General features: G+C 46.1%; 1 protein-coding gene across 1 annotated transcript in view; it reads left to right on the top strand.

Annotated features, from left to right (window-relative positions):
* The window catches only part of LOC119954124, a 93250-nt gene that overhangs the window by 35514 nt on the left and 38908 nt on the right, over positions 1-18828 (top strand). The gene's annotated exons all lie outside the window — the stretch shown is intronic.

The raw sequence follows: 18828 nt of genomic DNA, 5'->3' as shown, positions 1-18828 counted from the left end.
ACACCCAGGTCTCTCTGCACAGCAGCATGTTTTAATAGTTTTATCATTTAAATAATAATCCCTTTTGCTGTTATTCCTACCAAAATTGATAACCTCACACTTGTCAACATTGTATTCCATCTGCCAGACCCTAGCCCATTCACTTAACCTATCCAAATCCCTCTGCAGATTTCCGATATCATCTGCACTTCTTGCTTTACCACTCATCTTAGTGTCGTCTGCAAACTTGGACACATTGTACTTGGTCCCCAACTCCAAATCATCTATGTAAATTGTGAACAATTGTGGGCCCAACACTGAACCCTGAGGGATACCACTAGCTACTGATTGCCAACCAGAGAAACACCCATTAATCCCCACTCTTTGCTTTCTATTAATTAACCAATCCTCTATCCATGCTACTATTTTACCCTTAATGACATGCATCTTTATCTTATGCAGCAACCTTTTATGTGGCACCTTGTCAAAAGCTTGCTGAAAATCCAAATATACCACATCCATTGGCTCCCCGTTATCTACCGCACTGGTAATGTCCTCAAAAAAGTGGCACATGCAGTGTACCCCTCGACGGGCCACAGGCAGCAAGCAGCCGTCACTCCATTGCCAATATAACACACAATACTTTGCTCTGTATATTGCAATGTGGTAGAATATATGGTGCAAGTCATAATTCTTTATTTTTAATATTTTTTTACTTTGTTTCCCTTGGCTCCCTTTTATACATTTGAATATGGCAGGGCTTGGATGTTAGAGAATGGAGGATTGATTGATTGATTGATTTATTGTCACATGTACCGAAGTAAAGTGAAATGTATTTTTCTGCAGCCAAGGGAATGTACACAGTATATAATAGACAAAAGAATAATCAATAAAGTACATTGACAAATAGTACATTGACAAACAGTGATTGGCTACAGTGCGGAACAAGGGCGAAACAAAGCAAATACATGAGCAAGAGCAGCATAGGGTGTCGTGAATAGTGTTCTTACAGAGAACAGATCATGTTCGAGGGAGAGTCGTTGAGGAGTCTAGTAGCTGTGGGGAAGAAACTGTTCATATGCCTGGATGTGCAGGTCTTAAAACTTCTATACCTGCTGTCTGATGGAAGGGTCGGGAAGAGGGCAAAGATTGGGTGGGAGGGGTCTCTGACAATGCTGTCTGCCTTTCCGAGGCAGCAGGAGGTGCAGGCAGAATCAATGGGAGGGTGGTAAATGTGTGTGATGCGTTGGGCTGCGTTCACAACACTGCAGTTTCTTGCGATCTTGGGCCGAGCAGTTGCCATGCCAAGCTGTGATGCAGCCGGAATGAAAAAAGGCAGGAGGCATTATCTGTACCTGTCCTCCCAGTTACATTTAGGTTTGGCAATTCTTCAAGATCGGCCTGTAGTCTCTAGGAATTGATGATCGATCTCCAGGATACTGTTGTGGGTGACTCTTAGAGAACAAAATCACTGGGACATGAAAAAAATATTGTTTTTTTGACATTTTCTTTGAACATTTCTCTTTATCAGATATGAAAATATTGAAAATGTGGAAAAAGGCTGTTTGGCTGACAGTCAAATGTCATCCAAATGGGCAATGTGTATTTTTGCTTTCCAATTGGTGTTGGAAGACATTGGGCCACAAGGATAAATGGATTGGCCGACTCATGGCTGGAGCTCGGACGCAATACAGAATTGTTATGGTGTAGAAGGAGGCCATTTGGCCCTTCGTGTTTACCCACCAGCTCTCCGAATGAGCATTATGACTTAGTGCCATTCCACTACCTTTTCCCCGTACCCCTGCACATTGTCTCTATTCAAATAATCATCCAAAACTCTCTTGAATGCCTCGATTGATCCTGCCTTCATCACACAAGTCGTGTGATGAAACCTCCAGGAATATATTTAATCACAGTTGGCAACCCTACTAATGCTGAAATCAGTGAGGGATGGTGGGGAAGTTAGGTCAGAGGGCACATTAGTGAATAATATTTGAAGTAACTGTGACAGGAAGCGAATGTGATTCTTACAGGGAGTGTATACTTTAAGCACACTTACCATTTTACTGACAAATAACAATAGGTTCAGCAACTTTTTAAAGTCTATTTTAGAAGCAATTGCAGTTGCACACCTCATACAACCCAGCAAGGCCAAAGTATTAACATCACCAACTCTGACACTTTGCAGCATAACTCTGCCCTTCACAGTACTGCAACGTGTACCACTAATCCAGACACCGATCTTTGACCTGTGCACGTTGACTTTATATTCGACAGTGACAGCTGGCTTGTAGTACCGTTCCTCTGCACTGATTCTGTGTCGACTGGTATTGCTGACCTGTTGCCAGTCAGGCCTGAAGAGGTTGGCTGTGTGACAGATCCATGACTGATGAGCAGTTCCCATATATGTCGAGGCCAACACAGATGCAGAGGCCCATGGGCAATTTACTGAGTCCTGGCATCTTACTTAAGTATCAGATACCCTGAGCGACATCTCAGATTGTTCGTGTCATTCACTAAACATTCACATAATAAGGGTTGACAGTTCACTTGAGCAGTCCATAAAGACACAGGCAACATTTGAAAAAATAAATCTGCTTTTCCAGAGCAAGAATGCAGTAATAGTCAGGTTGCTACGGTTTCATTGAATAGTCTCTGGTTACAAATTAAATATTTCAGTGGCACCTAAGCAGGGAAAAGCCAATTAGTATGACTGACTTTGGGAAGAATACAGAATTACTAACAATGCCTATGATCCCACTGTAGGTAAAGCATGCTCATTGTATGAGTGTTACAAAGCTACACTGTTGACATGCAGCAAATTGCTGTTCCCTGATTTGCACAGCTTGACTCCATAATGTAGTTGTCATTTTGTTAATAGATGGCAACAGACTTGTGGGCAGCACAGTAGCACAGTGGTTAGCACTGTGGCTTCACAGAGCCAGGGACTCAGGTTCGATTGCCGCTGGGTCACTGTCTGTCCGGAGTCTGCACGTTCTCCCCGTGTCTGCGTAGATTTCCTCTGGGTGCTCCGGTTTCCTCCCACAGTCCAAAGATGTGCAGGTTAGGTAGATTGAACATGCTAAATTGCCCTTAGTGTCCAAAAAACGGCAGGAGGTGTTATTGGGTTACGGGGATAGGGTGGAAGTGAGGCCTTAAAGTGGGTAGGTGCAGACTCGATGGCCCGAATGGCCTCCTTCTGCACTGTATGTTCTATGTTTTGCACCATTAAGGATGAAGTTGAAGGTTGATTCTCAACCAGGAAAGCTAAGTGTTTACGTTGCACTCGATTGAAATCTCCACTATTCATAGAATCCCTACAGTGCAGAAGGAGGCCATACAGACCCACGAGTCTGCACCAACACTTTGAAAGCCCACGTTACCTTGGCCCAATCCCCTGTCCTATTCCTGCAACCCCACCCTAAGGGGCAATTTAGCTTGGCCAATCCACCTAATAGGCACATCTTTGAACCATGGGAGGAAGCCAGAGCACCCGGTGGAAACCCATGCAGACACGGGGGGAAATACAGACAGTCATCTGAGGCTGGGATTGAACCCAAAGCCCTGGCGCGGTGAGGCAGCAGTGTTGACCACTGTGCCACCTTGCAGCCACCATGCTACTATTATTCAGAAGGGAAAATTTTACCATTCTTAAAACACTGGTATGGCAATAGAGAGAGAGCAAACTGGTCAGTTTCAGGATGACTGCATCATGAAGCACTGAATCAGAGAATGCTACAACTGTCTGATTGTTGTATCTCAATGCCGCCACCCGCCCCTTCTCCCGCCGTATTCCCTGCCTGATGCGGATCTTTCCTCTGCTGAACTACCTGCCTTTCGTGTTGCTCTGTCTACCCAGCCTTCTCCTGTATTGCCCTGCCCAAGCCTCCACTACCCTGTCTTCCCTACTCTCCCTTGGATTGCCCTGCCCTATCCTGAAGTTGAAAGCTTAGACCCAGTGGCATTGAGAGCAGCTTGACCAGATTTTCAAAAAGTCTAAACTGGGACACATTGAAAAGCCTTGGTAAGGCAGGGCTCTGTGATGATTGGCTGATGAATGGAAGGAGTCTGAGGGAGGGGCAGTTGACCATAGGAGGTCATGCGATGACATCTCATAGATCATAGAACAGTACAGCACAGAACAGGCCCTTCGGCCCTCGATGTTGTGCCGAGCAATGATCACCCTACTCAAACCCACGTATCCACCCTATACCCGTAACCCAACAACCCCCCCCTTAACCTTACTTTTTAGGACACTACGGGCAATTTAGCATGGCTAATCCACCTAACCCGCACATCTTTGGACTGTGGGAGGAAACCGGAGCACCCGGAGGAAACCCACGCACACACGGGGAGGACGTGCAGACTCCACACAGACAGTGACCCAGCCGGGAACCGAACCTGGAATCCTTGAGCTGTGAAGCATTGACGCTAACCACCATGCTACCGTGCTGCCCCTCGGAATATATCCAGCCAGAGTTGATGACACTAAGGTCACCCAGTAAGATGGCTGTTACAAAGCACAGATCTCTGTTACAATAACATTTCTGCCTCATTTTCTGAAAAAATACTGAAGCCAAGGCTTCATTTGGCCTGCGATTTGGCTATACCTGGTATCCTGACCAATATTAATCCTGCAATCAACACCACAAAGATAGTTTATCTGATCATTATCGTATTGTTGCTTCGGGAGCTTGCTATGTAAAAGTTACCTGCGATGTTTCCTACATTACAGCAGTGACAACACTTCAAGAAACATACTTCATTGGCTGTAAAATGCTTTGGGATATCGGCGGTCATTGGAAGCATTATATAAATTTAAGTTGTTCTTTTCTTTCCATCAGGGATCTCACGTACTCACTCTTAAGAAAACAATGTAAATCTTATTCTGGTCTCTGGCAGTTCTTAAGATTAGCCAATAAGTTTGAATGTAGCTGGCTTAATCTTTTAATTCTTTTAATTCAAAATTGCGATTCCATCTATTGAAATTTTTGGAATCTTTTGCGGAACTCTATGGTTTTCAAGAAAGGTCAGCACTTCCTTGTGAAATTATGATATGAAAATAAAATCTATTTTATGCTTTTATTATGCTATTTTATATTAAAGTTAATTTGTTGTAACTTTTTATAAACAGGTTATTTGCTGAAAGGTTGCTGTCTCGATTTGGTTAATATCAAATTTAATAAGTTCCTGCATAAAATGACATTCAAGTAAATTAAAATCTGAATCCCAATGTTCACCGACTCTCTCCGGTAACCAAGACATTTTTGAGAAAGCTCTGGCTTTTTGAAATGTTGTCATATTATGCAGAGGAATTCTATCTTCTATGATTTAGTTTATGACTTAAAGAGATATACTGAGCAATATCAATTATAATTTATGTAGTTATGAAGAAAAGTCTTGGAAACTTCCCAAATTCAAGCTACCTCTTTATCTGTTGTCCCAGTACAGGTTTCACCTTTGTTAACATAGCGGAACTCTGCCTTCTAAAGATGGAGGCGGGATGGGGGCACACTGACGGTCAGGGAGCGCGATTCTCCGCTCCCCACGCCGGGTGGGAGAATCGCGGGAGGGCCCCCTGACTAATTTCACGACCCCCTGGCGCCTCCCGCGATTCTCCCACACCCCGCTCGGAAGAATCGCCGCTCGCCGTTTTTCGTGGCGACCGGCAATTCTCCGACCTGGATGGGCCAAGCGGCCTGCCGTTCGTGACCGTTTGACGACGGCGGCAACCACACCTGGTCGCTGCCATTGTGAAATCGCCATGAGATGCCTGTTTTGGGGCTTGTAGGGGACCTGGTGGGGAATGAGCACCACGACTGTGCTCTGGAGGGGACAAGCCTGTGATCGGTGCCCACCGAACGTCGGGCCGGCGTCTCAATCGGACGCACTATTTCCCCTCCGCCACCCCGCAAGATCAAGCCGCCACGTCTTGCGGGGCGGCTAAGGGGAAGACGGCCACCGCGCATGCGCGGGTTCGAGCTTTCAGCCGTCATGACGTCAGCCGCACATGCGCGGGTTGGAGCCGGCCAACCTGTGCATGCGCGGCTGACATCACATAGGCGCCGCCGTCGCGTCATTCTCGGCGCGCCGCCCTGTGGCCGAGAGTTACGGAGCGCCGCTCCTAGCCCCACCGGGAGGGGTGAAAAGAGGGCGAGGAGCGGCCTCCGAGGCCGTCGTGAAACTCGGCCTAGTTCACGACGGCCCTCCCGATTTTTCCCGGGAGCAGAGAATTCTGCCCAGGGACTTTTACGTTGGGCGCAGACTGGCGACACTGGACGAACTGACGAGGAAAAGGAAACTAGCAAAAGGACAGGAATTGAGACACCTCCAAATAAAGCACTTCCTCTGCAAAGAGACAGTCGGGTACCCTGGGCCCCAGAAAGCACACTACTAGAGGACCTGATAGGCACAAGCAGCGAGAAAGGGAGGCTATGTCGGAGAATATACGGAGCCCGAACACCACTGGACGGGACCAGACAAAAATGGGAGGACGATCTGTGGACAGAGGTAGGATGGGGACTCTGGAGTGAAGCACTGAGCAGGGTGAGCTCCACCTCCTCCTGCGCAAGGCTAAGCCTAATGCAGCTCAAAGTGGTGCACAGAGCACACCTGACCAGAACCCGAATGAGCAGGTTCTTCCCAGAGGTGGAGGACAAATATGAGCGGTGCCAGAGGGGCCCGGCCAACCACACCCACATGTTTTGGGCTTACCCCAAGCTTGCTGGGTTCTGAACAGCCTTCTCCAAGGCAATGTCTAAGGTTGTGGGGTGAGGGTGAAGCCATGCCCAATAGTGGCAATCTTAGCGGTATCAGAGCAGCCAAAGCTATACATGGGGAAGGGGGCCAACGCCCTCGCTTTCGCTTCCCTAATCGCACGTCGGAGAATCCTGCTTGGCTGGCGATCGGCAGCACCGCCCAAAGCTGCAGACTGGCTCGCTGGCCTCTCGGAATTTCTCCACCTGGAGAAGATTAAGTACGCCATCAGAGGGTCAGAGGAAGGCTTCCTGGATACTTGGGGGCAGTTTGTTGGCCTGTTCCAAAACCTGTTCGAGGTCAGCATCGAGTACGACAGGGCTGAATGGTTGAAAATATTTTTGTGGACTAATCTTGTTGGCTTTCTCATGCAGCTGTTATTGTGAAATGGTATACTCACCAGTCATTTAGCCATCATTTTGCCACAATATCAGCTCAAAGCAATGTGTACCAGGAGAGTACTGCAACCAGTATGGTAAAGTGTGAATGGTTATGTAAATTAGACAGTGATGATGTAAGTACGACTTCAGAGTCAGGTGACCAAGATGACTCCAAGACAGAGAACAGTCTGGGTCCAGAGAACGAATACAATGTTCTTCAAACTTTTTTACCGGGGACCCATTTTTACCAACCGGACAACCTTCGGGACCCAAACCGGCTGACCTTCGCGACCCAGCCCGGCCGACCTTCGTGACCCACGCTGGCCGACCTGCGTGACCCACCATTTTCTCTTACCTTGTTTGCTGCTGACAAAAATGGAGGAAATGATTTTATGTCCCTTTGGCCCTCGTACACGCTCCTCCAATGGAACCTGTTGGATGAAGGTGAAGCCTTCTGGTGTCGGAAACGATGGAGTCTCCATCTGTCCAAAGTTTTGAATGTTTTTCCTGTAAAATTTTATCAAATAAACCCCCCCAAACTTGTAAAAAAAATTTAAAATAAAATGAGTAAAATAAATGAAAAAAATGAATAAAACCCCCCCAAACTTGTAAAAATAAATAAAATGAATAAAATAAATGAAAAAAATGAATCAACCCCCCGAACTTGTAAAAAACATGAAATTAATAAAATAAATGAAAAAAATACAAATTAAATGAATAAAATAAATGAATAAATGAATAAAAACCACTACAGAACTTGTAAAACAAAAAGCTGCAACCGTTTAAAGCAATAGCAGCTGCACTGCACATGTGTGCTCGAGTATCGGCGCCAATCATGTGCAATGCGGCCGAATTTTTTCACATGTTCGCGGAATGCACATTCGGCCCATCGAGTATGCAGCAACCTTCCGAAAGAGCACCCTACCTCGGCCCACTCTCCCGCCCTATCCCCATAGCCCCAGCTAACCTGAACATCTTTGGACTGTGGGAGGAAACAAAGCACCCGGAGGAAACCCACACAGATACGGGGAGAAAGTGCAAACTCCACACAGTCACCCGAGGCTGGAATCGAACCTGGGTCACTGGAGCTGTGAGGCAGCAGCACTAACCATTATGCCACCATGCTGCTGCTTCAAGTATGATATGCTATTGATGTTTCCCTGACTGATTGGGAACCAAATATTGGGACTCGGGAATGTATGGCACCTACCTTCTTGCTCGTTGTGACTGTTCGATTGGGCAGGAGAGTGTGGGGCCTGGTGGGCAGGGAAATCATGACTTTGCGACAACATAACAGCTTTACTCACTTCACAGCAGATACAAAACCATGGGACCATTTCAAAGCCTTGTTTATTTCATGGACGCTTATACAAGATGTCACGTTGGGCCCTCTTTTTTCCAACAATAACATATAGATGTCTTCAGCCAGCCAGAAGCAGGAAATTAGAGAGCATGCCTCAAGTGTGAAGAACTAGAGTTACAAGCAGGAAAGCAGAAAACCCACCTCCTAACTCCTGAAAGCCTGTCCCCCGACTACAAGGCACATGTCAGGAGTGTGATGGAATACTCTAAGGGGCAATCATTCATGGGCCATGCGACCCACCCAGGGCTTATCGTGTGGGAGCGCATGAACCCTGGCCAATAGGAAGAAAGTACAGGGCCCAGGATTCCCTGGTGAGTGTGGACCTGAGAGACAAGTAAAGACCTGTATTATATACCTCTGTGCCGATATATAGTTTAACCTCATTGTTGTTCTAATAAATCATCTTGTGATTCAAGCAGCCTCTTCATTGATACCTTGAGCTATTACACTCCCCTTGCCTGGATGAGTACAACTCCAACAACACTGAGGAAGATTGACACCATTCAGGGTAAAGCAGTCCGCTTGATTGGCACCCCATCCACATCCACTGACGCACAGTGGCAGCCGTGTGTACCATCGCCAAGGCTCCTTATGCAGCACTTTCCATACCTATGACCGCTACCATCTCGAAGAGCCAGAGCAGCAGATACCTTGGAACACCACCACCACAAGGTTCCCCTCCAAGTCACTCACCATCCTGATTTGGAAATATATTTCTACACTGTCGCTGGGTCTAAATCCTGGAACTCTCTCCCGAACAGCACTGTGGGTGTACCTAGATCTTAGGGCTTGCAACGGTCAAGGTGGAAGCTCATCACCACTTTCTGAAGGGCAACTAGGGATGGGCAATAAATGCTGGTCTAACCAGCGACGCCTCACGACCCGAAAATAATTTTTTTTAAATTCCCATCATCTGCGGGATTTTGCTTTTGTATTAGTTTTGTCATGTGGTTTATATTTCTTGGTGACTTCACAAGGGCACAAGGGAGGATCTTTTCTCCTCTGGGAAAAGGTAAACTCTTCAACCAGATTGGTACACCCTTCCTTAAATGCTTGTCACTTGAAAGGACTCAGCGAGCTAGTTTTTGAGGGGAGTTGTCCCTATCTGGACTTTGAAGATGCATCGCTCGTCATCCCCATGATCGCAAACCAAGAAATTATCAAACTGTAACACATTAACAGGTGGGCATATTTTATACGGTTGAGAGCATGGCCATTACAGATTATCCATCGTCCAATCTGTTGCCACATTATTTGTATTATAAATAGGCCATGATGACTTTAAATCCAGTTGCTCATGTGCTATTTCAACATTTCCTCAATGTACATAGATCAAATAAATCTCATTTGAGGTTCAATAAAAGAAAATAAGGAATTTGAACAGATTACAAGAGCCAGTGGACTGCTGATTCATTTAACTCTGTTACTCTTTAACCAATAAGGCATGCCCTCATTGGGCTGAAGGTAATTCACCAGGGGAATCTTTTTGGCAGCAGTTTCTTGAAGGCAATTTTGGTGGCAGCCATCTGCTCCCCTAACCGTTGACACTCTGAATATCTGAAGAGCCCATTTTGAGCAAAGCAAAGAGGGAGAGACGGCTGCTGCTTGTACTCGTACAAAATTGGTTTTATAATCAGGTTTGTGTATTCTTCCATCTAAATGATAATCTCTCTCTGAGGAAAGCACTAAGGTGAGCAATGTTGGAACAAACAGGCTGATAGTTCATGGGCAGAGTGAATAGAGACTATCTGTGGTATTTATTTTTATTCTTTCAGAGGATGTTGGTGTCCCTGGCTAGGTCAGCATTTACTGTCTATCCCTAATTACCTTTGAGAAGGTGGTGATGAGTCATCTCCTTGAACTGTTACAGTCCACATGGTGTAGGTATACCCACAGTGCTATTAGGGAGGGAGTTCCAGGATTTTAACCTAGCGGCAGTGAATGAATGACAATATAATTCCAAGTCAGGGTGGTGAGTGGCTTGGCGGGGAACTTCCAGGTTGCGATGTTCCCATGCATCTGCTGCCCTTGCCCTACTAGGTGGTAGAGATCATGGGTTTCAAAGGAGTTTTGGTGAGTTCATGCAGTTCATCTTGTGGATGGCACACATGCTGCCACTGTGCATCAGTGGTGAAGGGGGTGAATGTTTAAGGTGATGGAAGGGGTTCAAACAAGCGGGCTGCTTTGTCCTGGAGGGTGTTGAGCTTCTTGAGTGTTGTTGGAGCTGCACTCATCCAGGCAACTGGAGAGTATTCCATCACACCCCAGACTTGTGCCTTGTCGATGGTGGACAGGCTTTGGGAAGTCAGGAGGTGAGTTACTCGCTGCAGGATTCCTAGCCTCTGACCAGTTCTTGTAACCACAGTATTTAATATGGTTAGTTCACTTCAGTTTCTGGTCAATGGAAATCCCCAGGATGTAAATATTGGGGATTCAGTGATGATAATGCCATTGAACACTGAGGGGAGATGGCTAGATTCTCTCCTGTTGGAGATGGTCATTGTCAAGCACTTGAGTGGCGCGAATATTACTTGCCACTTATCAACCCAAGCATGAATGTTGGCCAGGTCCTGTTGCATATGGGCATGGACTCTTCTGTATCTGAGGAGTCGTGAATGGTGCTGAGCATTGTGCAATCATCAGCGAACATCCCCTTATGACCTTATGATGGAAGGAAGGTCATTGATGAAGCAGTTGAAAATGGTTGGGCCTAGGACAGTAACCTGAGAAACCTCTGGATTTTTTTTTTAAGAAGATGTTTGACTATTTGAAGCTTATCTTTGTCTATTATTTTTTTTAATGGAAGCTGTATAAAAGTAACTTAAATCGGTGAAAATGGAACTGAGCCTGTGGCACTGTCTCTCTCGGGATTTTTTAAGTCGGGTAGTGAAAAAGAGTTGCTTCAAGTGTTGTCAATTTTTGTGTGTCGAAGCCAAAGCCTTAATTAAACATTAGATTGAGCCATTCAGCTTGCTCAGAATGGGCTTGTCTGCAGCTAACCTTTAGCATTGCCAGGAATACATGTTGAGTCTAATTATCATATTTTTAATGTATTTTAATACATTGAAAGTAAGGGTCCGATATTGTATTAATCTGATATTGTGGGATCTCTTGGACTGATTTATTTCTGGGTTTCACAGTGTCTGTGGGCAGGGAAGATGTCAGGCAGCATGCTCACCCTTAGGTCTATTGAAACTTTAAGTGGCAATTCACCAGCCACTTAAGGCCTTCATTCTACCTCTGCTTTTTAGGGGAAGGCGGAGACCAGGTACATAGCCGGCAGTTTTTAACCGTGTGGGCTGAATCAGGCAGGAAGAAACCAGGGTTCTTTTGAGGTCTTCCTGATGCCCATCAGAGTCACCCCCATCCAAAACCAAGATCATACATCCTTTATACGCTACCCCTCCACAACCCCCACCCCGGCCTCTCAAACACAGCCCCTCCATCCACCCCACTGGCAGCCACATTCACCTTTAAGCCTGGTTCCATCAGTCTTCTTCCTCAGGAATGACCTGTAGTCCCAGCAGTGGCAACAGTTTGAACCTGGTGCTGCTGGGATGACAGAGCTGCCGGTCAATCAGATTTGCTGACAGTTCTCTAGGACGGGACTTCAGCCCTGATGGAAGTCGCAGAATAATACCACCGCAGTTTAGCCAGATTTCGGGTGGGCAGACTGACGAACAATGTTTTGGTCGGCAGCTTCGGGAATACCTATACCTAAAACGTACATGATGCGAGAACTGTAACATACCACCACAGATCCACCATGATCCAATTGATGGTGGAGTAAGCCAGAGGGATTAAATGGCCCACAAAGGTTCCCAATATTATGACGCTAAGGAGGAAGAACCCTCAATGAATTTGTCCTCCCCACCCAAGAAGCATCAATTGTAATAGCTGACTACCTGATCTAGCATGTTAATCGGACCCAAGCCAATTGGTGACGTTGAAGCCAGGACATAGAGCTTCTCTTTAGTCGGAGAGTTAACTGACTTTGTTTGGTCTCACAGCTCTTATCCCATACAACCCAGTGTCTCACTTGCCTGTATTAAGAGCATAAGATGAAGAGCAGAAGTCGGCTTTGGCCCATTGAGTCAGCTCCGCAATTCAATGAGATCATGAGTAATCTGATATGATAACATTGAACTCCACTTTCCCGCCTTACCCCATAACCCTTGATTACCTGTCTATCAGTCTTGAACATACTTAACAACCCAACTTCTACAGTCCTCTGCGGTAGAGAAGTCCACAGACTCACTGGGCTGGATTCTGCCAAAACGAGGCTCTGTCCCCACGCCGAGTTTCCTCAAAAAAATATAAACTAATTCCCTCACCTTCAGGGGCTAGCAGGGGCCTGGAGTGATTCACGCAGCTTTGGCTGCAGACACGGGCCTCCGCACTTCCAGTGTGGAGTCTGCGCATGCGCATGGCGGCGGTGGCATCGCCGAGCGCCATGGCGGACTCGGAGCGTGGAGGCAGCTGGAAAATGTAGGGCCACACCCCCCCCGGTCGGCCGCGCGCCCAAAGAACCATCTGGCCCGATCTGTCCTCCAGCTGCCCATAAGGCCCATCCCCGCCTTGTGCCTGCTCCTCCCACCCCCCCCCCCCCCCCCCATCAAGGCGGCCGCAGACTGAGGCCGCAGCTGTCACGCAAGGTTCCCGAATGGCAATGGGTGGTTAGAACCACGCCGTAGGGAACTCGGCCAGTTGGGAGCAGAGGATTGCTGGGTGGGCCTCTGGTAATGGGCCCCCAGCCACGCGGAGTACTCCGTGGAATCGCCGATTCTCGGGTCCCGGAGAATCGCTGGACCGGCGCTGGGCGCGATTTCAACGCGCAAGTTGATTCTCTGCCCCCGTGCCAAACGCGATTTTGGTGCGGGGTTGCGGAGAATCCAGCCCATGACTTCTGAGAGAGGAAATTTCCTCCTCATCTCTGTCTTAACACACTTTATACTCTTTTGAGGTTAAACAATAAATTGGGTAAATTAACAAATTAAAGTGACAGCCTCTTAATAAAAGACTATAACAAAAGCACTATAACATAAGACAAACTTTTTAAGTCAAATTCAAATGCAGCTTTTGGGGTCAAAGATGCCCCAGTTCCGACTGGTCACAGAAGGCCTCGAATTATACCTATTTGCTGGCGAACAATTAACCAATTAAAATAAATCAATTAAATTGAGGGACAAATTAAAAGGGCAGCCCTTTAAAGGGACTCTACCTGAACCAAAAGGAAATCGTAAATGAAACCTAAAACATCAAATCAAAACGTGATTACTGGGATTGATCAGGCTCCACAGGCCCAATAGTGCCCACTGAGAATGGAGGACCTCGATCGTGCCGTTAGACACCAAGTGCTCCCTCTCCAGGTCATCCGGCCGTGAATGTAGCTGTGGTATATAGTGGCAGACAGTTGGATTAAACGACCCCCTTGATCGCCCACTACCTGGACCTGTTGATTTTAAGTTTAGCTAGACCCAGGAGCATGTTCATGTGGAGGTCCTTCACCTTCCCTGTCCCTCTCCACACTGGGTGCCCGTAGATCAAGAACGTGGGGCTGAAGTGTAAACAATACTGTAATAAAAGATTTTTTAAGAAAGCAAAAAGGAGGTGCAGTCTGTAACAACGTATATAGGCATGGCCCATGGACTCCACAAGGCCGTAAAAACGGGCCGGCTTCTTGGGAGTCCTTGCAGTACCCGCCACACCAGGTCCCGATAATAAGTAGGAGAATTCCTCTGTAGAGGGACCTCCACTGGGAGGCCTATGTCACAGCACAGCAACAAGGCACACCAAGGCTTGTCTGGGGGATGGGTGAGAGTAAGCAAGTGAAGGGTGTGCAGCAGCAGCCCATACAGGAAACACCTCTGCATAGAGCTAAGGGGCACAGAGGGCATTTCTGTGAGGTAGCTTGAACTGTGGGGCTCTGGATCCTGAATTGAGGCCAATGGGAATCAGGGGAAAACTCTCGACTGGTTGGAGTCATCCATCGTACAAAGGAAAATGAGGAAGGAGACTAATCATGCCCAGGACATTGCTGCAGTAGTTGCTCAAGGTAGTGTCCTAGGCTCAACTATCTTCAGCTGCTTCATCAATGACTGTCCTTCCATCATAGGGTCAGAAGTGGGCAAGTTCACTGATTGCACAATATTCAGCACCATTCGCAACTCCTGAGATTCTGAACCAGTCTGTGTCCATATCCAGCAAGACCTGGACAACATTCAGGCTTAGGCTGATAAGTGGCAAGTTGCATTCATGCCACACAAGTGCCAGGCAATGACCATCTCCAACAAGAAAGGATCTAATCATCACCCATTGACATTCAATAGAATTCCCATTGATGATTCCCTACTATCAACATCCTGGAGATTAACATTGACCAGAAACTGAACTGAACTATCCATATAAATACTGTGGCTACAAGAGCAGATCAGAGACTGGAAATTCTGTGTTGGGTGACTAATCTCTGAACTCCCCAAAGACTGTCATATAAATTAGGATCAGGGATAGGTCACTCAGCCCCTCAGGCCTGCTCCACCATTCAATAATGCCATGGTTGATCTGGTTGTTACTTCAGCCCTACATTCCTGCCTCCCCCTTTTAACCTTTCACCTCCTTGTTAATCAAGAATTGACTTAGATCAGGCGGCATGGTGGCACAGTGGTTAGCACTGCTGTCCACGACGCTAAGGACCCGGGTTCGATCCCGGCTCCGGGTCACTATCTGTGTGGAGTTTGCACATTCTCCCCGTGTCTGCGTGGGTTTCACCCCACAATCCAAAGATGTACAGGGTAAGTGATTGGCCACCCTAAATTGCCCCTTAATTGGAAAAAAAAATAATTGCATGCTCTAAATTAAAAAAAAAAGAATTGACTTAGATCAGCTTTCAAAATATTCAAAGGTTTGCATCCGTTGCGTTTTGAGGAAGAGGTTGCAAACTCACAACTTGCTGAGTGAAAAGATCTCTCCTCATCTTTGTCTTAAATAACAACCCCTTATTTTTAAACAGTTACCCCGATTCTCAATTTTCCCACAGAAGGAAACATCCTCTCCATATCCACCCTGTAAATACCCCTCTGGATCTTAAAGGCTTTGATCAAGTCACTTCTTACTCTTTAAAATTCCATTGGATACAAGACTAATCTTGTGGTTGAGGACTTTGGGTCTGTACTCATTTGAGTTTAGAAGATGAGGGGGGTCTTCTTGAAACTTACAGGATATTGAGAGGCCGAGATAGAGTGGACATGGAGTGGAAGTTTCCACGAGTAGGAAAAACTAGAATCTGGGGCCACAATCTCAGACTGAAGGGGCAATCCTTTAAAACTGAGACGAGGAAGAATTTCTTCAGCCAGAGGGTGGTGAATCTGTGGAACTCTGCCGCAGAAGGCTGTGGCAGCTAAATCACTGAGTTTCTTTAAGGCAGAGAGAGGTAGGTTCTTGATTAATAAGGAGATCTGGGAGAAGGCAGGAGAATGGGGATGAGAAACGTATCAGCCATGATTGAATGGCGCAGCAGATTCGATGGACGAATGACCTAATTCTGCTCCTATGTCTTATGATCTTATGGTCTTCATCTGTCCAACCATTCATCGTAAGACAACCCGCCCCTTCCTAGTCTTAGTCCAGTGAACCTTTTCTAAACTAACACTTTTTCGTCTTTCCTTAAATAAGGAGAACAATACTGTACATAGTACTCCAGATATAGGCCACCATCTGGCCACCATCTGCAATGTACAAGTCAGGAGTGTGATGAAATATTCTCTACTTGCCTGGATGAATGTGGCTTCAACAACACTCAAGAAGCTCAACACCATCTAGGACAAAGCAGTCTGATTGATCAGCAACATATTCATCTTTTCAACATCCATTCCCTCCACCAATGACACACAGTGGTTGCAGCATATACAATATGAACTGCAAAAAAAATCACCTTTGTCAGCACCTTGAACTCTACCACTTAGGAGGGCAAGGGAAGCAGATGCATGGGAACCCCACCACCTGCAATTTCCTCTCCAAGCCACACACCACCCTTACTTGGAAATATATCGCCATTCCTTCAAATCCTGGAAATCCCTTCCTAATAGCATAGTGGGTGTACCTACACAACATAGACTACAGCGGATCAAGAAGATAGCTCACCACAAACTTCTGAAGGCTATTTAAGGCTGGATAATAAATGCTGGCCTATAGCGTGAGGAGCCCACCACCCCATGAAATAATTTTTTAAAAATCTTTCTGAGAATGAGCAATGCTCCTGAGGCAACTCCCCGCTCCAGGCTGATTACTGGTAAAACAGGTTTTTAAAAAAGTAGTGATTTGGCAGCAGGTTATACATATCTGTCCATTTTACTTATCACTGGGGTTAGGGGAAACAAAAATAAGACAAGATATAAAACAGGCTGCCAACTCGCTATCACCAGTTTTACACAATTGCATAAAACGAAAATCCACCTCAAGTACACTGCAAGCTCTCTTTGGACTGGGAAGGGAATTAGCCACAATTTCTACTTCTGATCACTGGTGAAGGACATCTTTTGAAACATACCCGTGTGTGGGGATCGGGTGCTGACAAGGGTTGGACTCTGGTCTGAAGCCCTAAAGTCAAATATCTCCTGCCAATCATTGTCTCTGTTCACACACAGCATCCTGTAGGGAATTTCCTCCAGCAGTAGCAAGTGTAGCATCAACCTCTTCTGAAAGAGGAGGGGTTGGGGATGTTGGGGTGGAGGGAAGTGAAGGCAGGGGCTTGGGGTTTGGCTGGGTGGTGGAGAACAATTTGTCAGGACCAACAAAGTTGGAAACATGCAAGCAATATGCCTCACATTTCCACTCAGGGATCACCCAAAGACCCAACCCCTGCGCTGACTCCCACCTCACACATGTCCAAACCCAACCACACACTCAACCTTTGAACAATACCATGAGAATTCCACTCGGAATAACGAAAGAAGTTACACTGGTGTGAGTGTGAGTAACCAGAGGACAGAGATCATAGAATCATAGAATTTACAGTGCAGAAGGAGGCCATTCGGCCCATCGTGTCTGCACCGGCCCCTACAAAGAGCACCCTACTCAAGCCCATGTATCTATCCTATCCCCGTAACCCAGTAACCCCCACTTAACCTTTTTGGTCACTAAGGGCAATTTAACATGGCTAATCCACCTAACCCACACATCCTTGGGCTGTGGGAGGAAACAGGAGCACCCGGAGGAAACCCACGCAGACATGGGGAGAACGTGCAGACTCTGCAAAGACAGTGCCCCAGCCGGGAATCGAACCTGGGACCCTGGTGCTGTGAAGCAACTGTGGTTACCACTATGCTACCGTGCTGCCCAAGATTTAAAGTATTTATCAATAAAACAAGAAATAAGGTGGGAAAATATATTTTCTTTCAAGCTGCAGCCTGTTATGATCTGAGAACGTGGTGGAGAAAGATATATATATATATATAGATTGACATATATATAAGGAAATATTCTCAGAGATATGTGGGAAGAGTAAGGGTAAAAACTAATTTGGTAAATGACTTAAGGAGCTGGCACAGACATGTTAGGCTAATGGCCTCCTCCTATGCTGTATTATTCTAGGAAGCTACCAGATAACTTCTTAACCCCTCGAAAACAAAAAGAAAGAATTAAATTTATATCGCACCCCTGATGACTCAAAATATTTCACAGCGAATGATGCGGTTACTAAGGTAATTTAGGAAAACAGGGCACGTTCTCACTGATAAAAATGAGACAAATGACCAGACAGATGATTATCAGTGGTGTTTGTTGAAGGATAAATATTGGCCAGGGCGCATTTTTATTCTCTGCCATTTTTTTTCTCCATTATGCCTGCCGATGTTTCAAGCCCATTTGAAAGGCCTTTGTTTACCGTCTCAATCCAACTGCAGTATATCACACAGGGAGAAAATGACAGTAAACCTGGTAGCTGAATTTGAATGAAGAGCTTTGTTGTTAAATCTCCGGATTTGTTCAAATAGTTAGGGTAACACGAGGTGAGTGCCATCTGAACCATACCCACCTCCCTAGAAGGAGGGGAGAAAACAGTCTAATTTCTAATATTAAAGCTAGTGGCAATTAAAATTGGAAGATTAACTCAATAAATCAAACAATATTTTGAAGTAAAAAGCTATGCCAAAAGAGATCAAGTTGATCAGGAGCAATTGGGTGCTGATTTTCAATGGAGAACCAGCTGTATAGTAAGGATTAGAGCATTGATAAGCAGGCAGACTCAGGGCGCAAGCGGCTGCATGACCTAAACCATAAGGCTGTATACAATTGTTCAAGGGTTCTGATGTGTGATTATATTGTTAAAATATCAGACTCTACCCTGGTTAAGGT

Source organism: Scyliorhinus canicula, chromosome 19, assembly GCF_902713615.1.
Source record: "Scyliorhinus canicula chromosome 19, sScyCan1.1, whole genome shotgun sequence".
Classification (NCBI taxonomy): Eukaryota; Metazoa; Chordata; class Chondrichthyes; order Carcharhiniformes; family Scyliorhinidae; genus Scyliorhinus; species Scyliorhinus canicula.
Note: the sequence above shows the minus strand (reverse complement) of the source record. Positions and strands in the feature narration are given on the sequence as shown.